This window comes from Bos indicus, chromosome 13, assembly GCF_029378745.1.
Source record: "Bos indicus isolate NIAB-ARS_2022 breed Sahiwal x Tharparkar chromosome 13, NIAB-ARS_B.indTharparkar_mat_pri_1.0, whole genome shotgun sequence".
NCBI lineage: Eukaryota > Metazoa > Chordata > Mammalia > Artiodactyla > Bovidae > Bos > Bos indicus.
The window spans coordinates 38192883-38202632 of NC_091772.1; positions in this window are offsets into that span (position 1 = coordinate 38192883).

The following is a 9750-nucleotide window of genomic DNA, read 5'->3' on the forward strand; positions in this document are numbered from 1 at the left end:
ATGAGTCAGTTCTTCACATCAGGTGGCCAAAGTATTGGAGTTTCAGCTTCAGCATCAGTCCTTCCAATGAATATTCAGGACTGATTTCCTTTAGGATGGACTGGTTGGATCTCCTTACTATCCAAGGGACTCTCAAGAGTCTTCTCCAACACCACAGTTCAAAAGCATCAATTCTTCAGTGCTGAGCTTTCTTTATAGTCCAGCTCTCACATCCATACATGACTACTGGAAAAACCATAGCTTTGACTAGATGGTCCTTTGTTGGCAAAGTAATGTCTCTGGTTTTTAACATGCTGTCTAAGTTGGTCATAGCTTTTCTTCCAAGGAGCAAGCGTCTTTTAATTTCATGGCTGCAGTCACCATCTGCAGTGACTGGGGGGCGCAAAAAAATAAAGTCTGTCACTGTTTCCATTGTTTCCCCATCTATTTGTCATGAAGTGATGGGACCAGATGCCATGATCTTAGTTTTCTGAATGTTGAGTTTTAAGCTAGCTTTTTCACTATGCTCTTTCACTTTCATCAAGAGGCTCTTTAGTTCTTCTTTGCTTTTTGCCATAAGGGTGGTGTCATCTGCATATCTGAGGTTATTGGCATTTCTCCTGGCAATCTTGATTCCAGCTTGTGCTTCATCCAGCCTGGCATTTCGCATGATGTACTCTGCATATAAGTTAAATAAGCAGGGTGACAGTATACAGCCTTGACTGTATATTGTACTCCTTTCCCAATTTGGAACCTGTCTGTTGTTCCATGTCCAGTTCTAACTATTGCTTCTTGACCTGCATACAGATTTCTCAGGAGGCAGGTAAGGTGGTCTGGGATTCCCATCTCTTTAAGAATTTTCCACAGTTTGTCTTGATCCACACAACCAAAGGCTTTGGCATAGTCAATAAAGCAGAATTAGATGTATTTTCTGGAGCTCTCTTGCTTTTTCAATGATCCAATGGATGTTGGCAATTTGATCTCTGGTTCCTCTGCCTTTTCTAAATCCAGCTTGCACATCTGGAAGTTCACGGTTCACCTACTATTGTGGCCTGGCTTGGAGAATTTTGAGCATTACTTTACTAGCGTGTGAGATGAGTGCAATTGTGTGGTAGTTTGAGCATTCTTTGGCATTGCCTTTCTTTGGGATTGGAATGAAAACTGGCCTTTTCCAGTCCTGTGGCCACTGCTGAGTTTTCCAAATTTGCTGGCATGCTGAGTGCAGCACTTTAACAGCATCATCTTCTAGGATTTGAAATGGCTCAACTGGAATTCCATCACCTCCACTAGCTTTGTTTGTAGTGATGTTTCCTAAGGCCCACTTGACTTCACATTCCAGGATGTCTGGCTCTAGGTGAGCTGATCACACCATCATGGTTATCTGGGTCATGAAGATCTTTTTTGTATAGTTCTTCTGTGTATTCTTGCCTCCTCTTCTTAATACCTTCTGCTTCTGTTATGTCCATACCATTTCTGTCTTTTATTGTGCCGATATTTGTGTGAAATGTTCCCTTGGCATAATTTTCTTGAAGAGATCTCTAGTCTTTCCCATTCTGTTGTTTTCCTCTATTTCTTTGCATCGATTGCTGAGGAAGGCTTTCTTATCTCTCCTTGGCCATTCTTTGGAACTCTGCATTCAGACGCTTATATCTTTCCTTTTCTCCTTTGCTTTTCGCATCTCTTCTTTTCTCAGCTATATGTAAGGCCTCCTCAGAAAACCATTTTGCCTTTTTGCATTTCTTTTCCTTGTGGATGGTCTTGATCACTGCCTCTTGTACAATCTCACGAACCTCTGTCCATAGTTCTTCAGGCACTCTGTCTATCAGATCTAATCCCTTGAATCTATTTCTCATTTCCACTGTATAATCATAAGGCATTTGATTTAGGTCATACCTGAATGGTCTAGTGGTTTTCCCTACTTTCTTCAACTTAAGTCTGAATTTGGCAATAAGGAGTTCATGATCTGAGCCACAGTAGGCTCCCAGTCTTGCTTTTGCTGACTGTGTAGTGCTTCTCCGTCTTCGTCTGCAAATCAATCTGATTTTGATATTGACCATCTGGTGATGTACATGTGTAGAGTCTTCTCTTGTGTTTTTGGAAGAGGGTGTTTGTTATGACCAGTGCATTCTCTTAGCAAAACTGTTAGCCTTTTCCCTGCTTCATTTTGTACTCCAAGGCCAAATTTCCCTGTTACTCCAGGTATCTCTTGACTTCCTACTTTTGCATTCCAGTCCCCTATAATGAAAAGGACATCTTTTTTGGGTATTAGTTCTAGAAGGTCTCTTAGGTCTTCATAGAACTGTTCAACTTCAGCTTCTTCAGCATTACAGGTCAGGGTACAGACTTGGATTACCGTGATATTGAATGGTTTGCCTTGGAAACGAACAGAGATCATTCTGTCATTTTTGAGGCTGCATCCAAGTACTGCATTTTGGACTCTTTTGTTGACTACGAGGGGTACTCCATTTCTTCTAATGGATTCTTACCCACAATAGTAGATACAATTGGCCTCTGAGTTAAATTCACCCATTCCAGTCCATTTTAGTTCACGATTCCTAAAATGTCGATGTTCACTCTTGCCATCTCCTATTTGACCACTTCCAATTTACCTTGATTCACGAACCTAACATTTTCAGGTTCCTATGCAATATTGCTCTTTACAGCATCAGACTTTACTTCCATCACCAGTCACATCCACAACTGGGCATTGTTTTTGCTTTGGCTCTGTCTCTTCACTCTTTCTGGAGTTATTTCTCCACTGATCTCCAGTAGTATACGGGTACCTACCAATCTGGGGAGTTCATCTTTCAGTGTCATATATTTTCGCCTTTTTATACTGTTCGTGGGGTTCTCAAAGCAAGAATACTGAAGTGGTTTGCCATTCCCTTCTCCCGTGGATCACGTTTTGTCAGAACTCTCCACCGGGACTCGTCCGTCTTGGGTAGCCCTACACAGCATGGCTCATAGCTTCACTGAGTTGGATAAGGCTGTGGTCCATGTGATCAGTTTGATTAGTTTTCTATGATTGTGGTTTTCATTCTGTCTGCCCTCTGAGGGATAAGGATAAGAGGCTTATGGAAGCTTCCTGATGGGAGAGACTGACTGAGGGGGAAACTGGGTCTTGTTCTGATGGGCAACTGATTAGGACTCCCTTACCTGGGTGTGAGAGTTACTGGTATCTCTGCTTAGGTAGAGGTCTCTGGTCTCACCCCGTTATCCCTGACCAGGCAGGTTGTCTCTGGCCTTCTATTTGTAGGTAGAGTGGAAATGCCAGAAGATGATGTGGAAGTAGAAGGAAAAAGGAGAAAAGAAGGGAGGAGGGCGTCCAGCTGGGGGTGTGGGGTGAGGGGCCCCACATCCCCTGGCCAGCCCTCCCCAATCCAACTCCACCCCACCCCACCCAGCGCTACAGGCCAGGGTAGAAACTGCCTCTCTCTCTGCCATCCGAGGATGTGGAGCGAAGGTCCGAAGACATCTGGTAGCTGCCCCAGCCCAGCAGCGACGGGAGGGAGACTGAAGGCTTATTCACCCCGCCCCCGATACTCGATACTCAGGGCCACCCCTTCCCCGCCCCATCCCCACCCCCTACACTTTTCTCCCGGGTTGCCTCGCTCCACTCTTCTCTCTCCCCACCAAATAAGGAACCGGAGGCGGAAGAGCGGCCAGCGAGGATGCCCCGGGGGCTGCTACCCTCCCCAGGGCAGGATCCGGCTGCCTAGCCGCCGGGGCTAGGGGAGCGCAGCTGGAAGAAGCCCCTCGGGCCAAGGTCAGGGTCAGGGGGGCCAGCGGCGGGCGTGAGGCTCGAGCCCCTGCAGGTGAGAAGGGCCCGAGGGCCGCCTAGATCCGGGCTGGCCCCCGCCTCTGCCTGCGGCCCCTTCGTGGAGGATGACGTGGCGGCGCGAGGCAGCGCCATGACTTCGGCCCAGACTTCCATCCCCCGGGATCCCGGGATCCGACCCAAAGAAAAGAACGCAGACCCAGGAGAGACGTGTCCGGAAGCCGTCGCCCGTGGCAGGGGACACGGTTTAATAAATGTTGGTACATCAGCCCAGTGCAATGGGACTTTATGTCTCCTGGCATTCCTTAGGTGCCCGATGGGTGACGGGCATCCTGCCAGCCTCTGGGTACACAAAGGTAGAGATAAACTCGGCTCTTTGGCTCTTTCCAGGGAGTGAGGGTTCAGGGGCCGGGGTCACAAGGGCAACAACAGGCCTTTAAGAGTTCAATCTCCAGAACCAGGTAGCCAGCGGCGGGTTTGAACATGGGTCTCTATCCATCCAGCTATGAGATGCGGACCTCAGAGGGACCTGGGGAGGGTCCAGTGGGGTTCTGCCTGTGAGGCCCTTGGCACAGAGCCTGGCATGTAGGTGAAGCTGCCAACAGTCACCGACTGTCATTATTACTGTTACTATAGGAGTGCAATAGGTGCTGGGGGCTTCCCAGGTGGCGCTAGTGGTAAAGAACCCGCCTGCCCATGCCAGGAGACATAAAAGACACGGTTTCAGTCAGGAAGATCCTCTGGAGGAAGAAAGGGCAACTCACTCCAGTATTCTCGCCTGGGAAGTCCTATGGACGGAGGAGCCTGGCGGGCTGCCATCCACAGGGTCGCAAAGAGTCAGACATGACTGAATTGACTTAGTACACAAGCAGGTGCTGTAACAGAAGAATGTACAATGTAGGATGCTGGCACAGAGACCAATGGGCTAAGTACCCTAATAAAGGGCACAGAAGCTTCCAGGAGGACACAGAACAGAAGCACACTCTTAGCACAGAGGATGGGGTGTATCATTCTGCCTGGGGATGTCACCAAAGCTACCACAGGTGGCCGCTCAGCTAGATCATGAAGGATATGAGGTTTGATATGAGGATATGAGGATAACAAGCAATGAAAAGGTGTTTTGGGTGGAAGCAAATATGTGGGCCAAGGAGGAGGAGAGAAGGGGAAGGGCAGATTCCAGGATGGGCTTCTAAGTGTCTGGAGGAGACACAGATGAGTGAAGTGTTGCAGCTCTTCCCTCGTGAGCATCTGCCCTCGACTGCCAAGCTGGCCCTCCCTCTGTGACCATCTGGACCCCACCAGGCACAGCCTCCATCACGGTGAGGTCCTCGTCCTTTCAGCGACCACCTCAACCCACTCAAGGTGCTCTGAGGCTGACATCCAAAGGGAAGGTTCTGGGTCTTTTATCTTTTTCTTCCTACAATGATTCTTGGCCCTTGTGCAAATCTGCTTACCCTTTTCTGGCCACCTTTGAGCTCTTCACGGGTGAGTCATTTTTATGTCCATTGGCCAAAATACAAGTTAAAAGATCCCAAGTTCTTGAAAGAAAGGGCTGTAATGATAATATTAGTGATAACAGTTAACAAACATGGCGGCCTCCTCTCCATCAAGCACTGTGCTGATGCCTTCTCTGGGAATCACTGTCCTTACCCCCTGGTTTCAGCTAATGCAGCTGAGTTGAAGTGATCTGTTCAAGGGTCATCCAGCTAGTAATGGTGAATCTGAGATTCAAACCTAGGGCTGCCTTACTCCAGAGCTGATTCCAATACCACTGGGCCATCTTTCTTCTTCTTCTTCTTCTTTTTTTTTTTTTTTTTGGCTTGCAGCATGCAGGATCTTAATTCCCAACCAGGGATTGAACCCATGACTCCTACAGTGGAAGCAGAGTCTTAACCACTGGACCACCAGGGAAGTCCCTGAACCATCTACTGAGAAAGCTAAACATGTCTAGTTAGGGCTTGGATCAAGAGAGGGGAGAGAGGAGGGCTCCTAACCTCTTCATTTGGAGGACAAGTTAGCTGGTGAAGATGTCACCAGCCCAATGGGGGCCACAGCCATGGACCTGAGTACCCCTGGTGAGTGTCCTATAAGCTCCAGATACCACCCTGCACATCATGTCTTTCAACCAAGGGAAATCACATGAGATCTTTCAATCAAGGGAATTTAACACAGGGAATTTGTTTTGCAGCTTGGACTTCCTGAGGAGCCAAATGGGATGGCGAAGTAACCAGACAGTTTAGTGCTAACAGTAAGTCACTGCTGCCATCACTAGGGCCAGGACAGGAAGGGGGAAGCTAGGGTTACCAGAGCCCATGTCTCAGGCCACCTGGCAGGTACTGGAACCACAGTAGAGATGCACAGGTTTGGGTGGGATGGGGATTTCTGGCAACTACCCTCCAATGTAGTTACGTTTACCCCATTTTAGAGATGAGGAAACTGAGACTTGGAGAGGTTTAGTGACTGGCCCAACCATGATGGAGGTCAGTGTGTCTGTCTTCATAGCTCTGGCCAAACCAGTCAGCTCAGGGACTTTGTGAGCCATTAAGAATTCAACAACAGAGGAAGACAACTTAGGAGCCTTCAGGTTCCAAAGACCCAACAAGGGTGAGGGTAAGGGATCAAGGGCTCTTGGGTGACAGCGATGCCCATGTGTCTCTGCTGTGCTGTCCCACCAAGTCCCAGCTGTAGCCCAGAGAAGCATGTTACATGAACCTGCAGCCTGGACTCTGAGTGTTGGGACTAAGGGCGATTCTTTTTCCTTTGAGGTCTTCTGTATTTTCCAAATCTTCCCAGAGGAACACGCACATCTTCATTAGCGGGAAGGACAGTTCATCTCCAGGCATCACTGAAAAGGTAGAAGTCTCCAGATGAAGCCTTTAGCAGAAGAAAAGTTGGGGCCAAAGATGACACGAGGGAAGACTGGTCAACACAGGTGGCTCATCACCAGCCTGCAGCCTCCTCCCCGGGAGGGAACACAACCAGGAGGTGAAAACATGCAATGGTAAGAGCTTCTGTTCACACATACACACCCAGCCCTCTTCCGCACAACACACACACATATGACACACACAAATACACTTCTGTGCTCTCATAAGCAGGCCCAGCACACATATTTGCTTACATGTACACATGAAACACACATATAAACACACATTCCCATACACACATATCCACACATGTGCAAACAATAACACACACATAAATTTACACATGCCAAACAGAAGTCTGTTGTGCACATGCACACATCACACCCATGTACACACACACACAAACATCACATACACACAGGCTCATTCTGCTTCTTTTCAAATGAGACTTGGCAAAATGTTCCTTGTCACAGCATCTCCCAGAGAGTGTCTGGCCTCCTTGGAGTAGATCCCAGTATCACCTTCCAGGAACAGAGAAGGCTTCACCTTTCAGCCCGAGAACACAAGCCAAACAGGTGCCGTCTCACAGGTGGGCCCCAGAGAGCACCTCCCGCTGTGATGCGAGTGGAGGCCCAGGCAGTCCCCCTGAGCACCCAGCAGTCCAGCGGCACCCATCAGGCAGCCTGGGAACTCCCTGAGGACCCACACCCTGCTGGGCCACCCCGAAGTCTCAGGAGCAGCTGCAGAATTGGCAGAGTCTGAGTGTCCCCAGAGGAAGTTGCAACGCCAGACCCAGCTGGGCACCCAGGAAGGCTCCTGGAGTCTCTTTATGAAGCGAGGGGTGCTGGGAAAGCTGAAGAGTCGCATCCAAATCAGTGAAGCTGGAACACACCCTCACACCATGCAGAAAAATAAACTCAGAATGCTTAAAGACTTAAAGATAAGACAAGACATCATAAAACGCCTAGCAGAGAACATAGGTAAAACATTCTCTGACATAAATCATACGGGTGTTTTCTTAGGTCGGTTTCCCAAGGCAACAGAAATAAAAGCAAAAATAAACAAATGGGACTTAATCAAACTTACAAGCTTTTACACAGCAAAGGAAACCATAAACAAAAAAAGAGGCAAGACTGGGAGAAAATATTTGCAAATGAATCGACCAACAAGGGCTTACTTTCCAAAATATACAAACAACTCATACAACTCAATAACAAAAAGCAAACAACCCATCAAAAAATGGCAAAAGACCTAAATAGAAATTTCTCCAAAGAAGACATACAGATGGCCAATAAGCACATGAAAAGATGCTCAACATCAAAATTATTATTACAGAAATGCAAATCAAAACCACAATGAGGTATCAACTAACACCTGTCAGAAAGGTCATCATTAAAATGATGTCTAAAAAACAATAAATGCTGGAGAGGGTGTGGAGAAAAGGGAACCCTTCTATACACTGGAAATGTAAATGTGGGAATGTAAATTGATGCAGCCACTATGGAGAACAGTATGGAGGTTCCTTAAAAAACAAGAAGCAGAATTACCACATGATCCAGTAATCCCACTACTGGGCATATATCCAGAGAAAACTCTAAATAAAAAAAAATACATTCACCCTAATGTTCATAGCAGTACTATTCACAATAGCCAAAACTTAAATGTACATTGACAGATGAATGGGTAAAGAAGCCATCATACACACACAGACACACACACACACACAGACACATATATATATATACATATATATATAATGGAATATTACTCAGCCATAAAAAAGAATGAAATAATGCCACTTGCAGGATCATGGATGGACCTAGAGATGATCACACCAAGTGAAGTAAGTCAGACAGAGAAGACAATTACCATATGATGTCACTGATATGTGGAATCTAAAATATGACACACACGAACTTATCTAAGAAACAGAAACAGATCCACAAACATAGAGAAGAGACTTGTGGTTGCCAAGGGGGAAGACAGGAAGGGGAGGGGTGGAGTAGGAGTCTGGGGATTAGTAGATGCAAACTACTATATGTAGGATGGATAAGCAACAAGGTCCTACTGTAGAGCACAGGGAACTGTATTCAATATCCTGTGATAAACCATAATGGAAAAGGATATGAAAAAAAAAGAAGAAGAAGAAAGAAAGGCCCTTGCTGTCAGAATACTCAGACCAAGCCCCTGTCCCTAGGTGGGCTCAGTTTCCTCCTCTGTAATGAAGGGGGCTCTCAGCACACCTCGGCACATCCCTTACCTGCTGCATCGGGATCTTGTAGTTCAAGCTGCAGGTTTAGCTCCTGATCTTTACAAGCAGGGGGAGAGGAATTTAATTCAGAGGCTAAAGGACATCCACCACTGTCAGTGCCACTATAACTATACATGCCACTCACTCACCAGAGGGCCCAGGTGGCTCAGGGAGAGAACACACCTCACCAAGTGGTACATTTACCCCCTCTGGGCCCCTTCAGGTTAACCACAGCCCCCTGTGGCTTGCCAAAAACAGCTGCCCATATGTTTCCTGGATGACAATGGAGCAGCAAAGGGCCTGGGATGGGAGGGGCCCGCTGGAAGCTGAGGGCCTCCAGGAGGTCTAGAACAGGAAGTGAGTGGCAGGCTGGTCTGCAGGTGTGGGACAGGGTCTCACAGGCTTCTGACACCAAGGCAGGGGGCCTGCTCTGGGTGGGCTAAGATTCCCCTCTGTAGAGAGGTAACTTTCCAAAGAGGATGCCCAGCAGAGACTGAATTTAGAGCTTTTGCTTATTTATTTTTTTAATGTATTCATTTTTATTCATTTGGCTGCATCAGGTCTTAGTTGCAGCATGCAAACTCTTAGTTCAGCATGTGAGATCTAGTTCCCCAACTAGGGATCAAACCCGGGACCCCTGCATTGGGAGCACAGAGTCTTAGCCACTGAAACACCAGATTAGTCCTAGAGTTTTCATTACTTTAGAGAAAGACCTTGCCTGTTACATGGCAAGATAGGTGAGGACAAGAAATTAGCTTGAAAAGACCTGGACTTGGCATCCCTTGGAAAAGGAGACCCTTGATGGTCCAAGGAGTAAGGAGAGGGCACACAGGGGCAAGGTAACTCAGGGTGCCCAGATAGTGCTGCCCTTAACC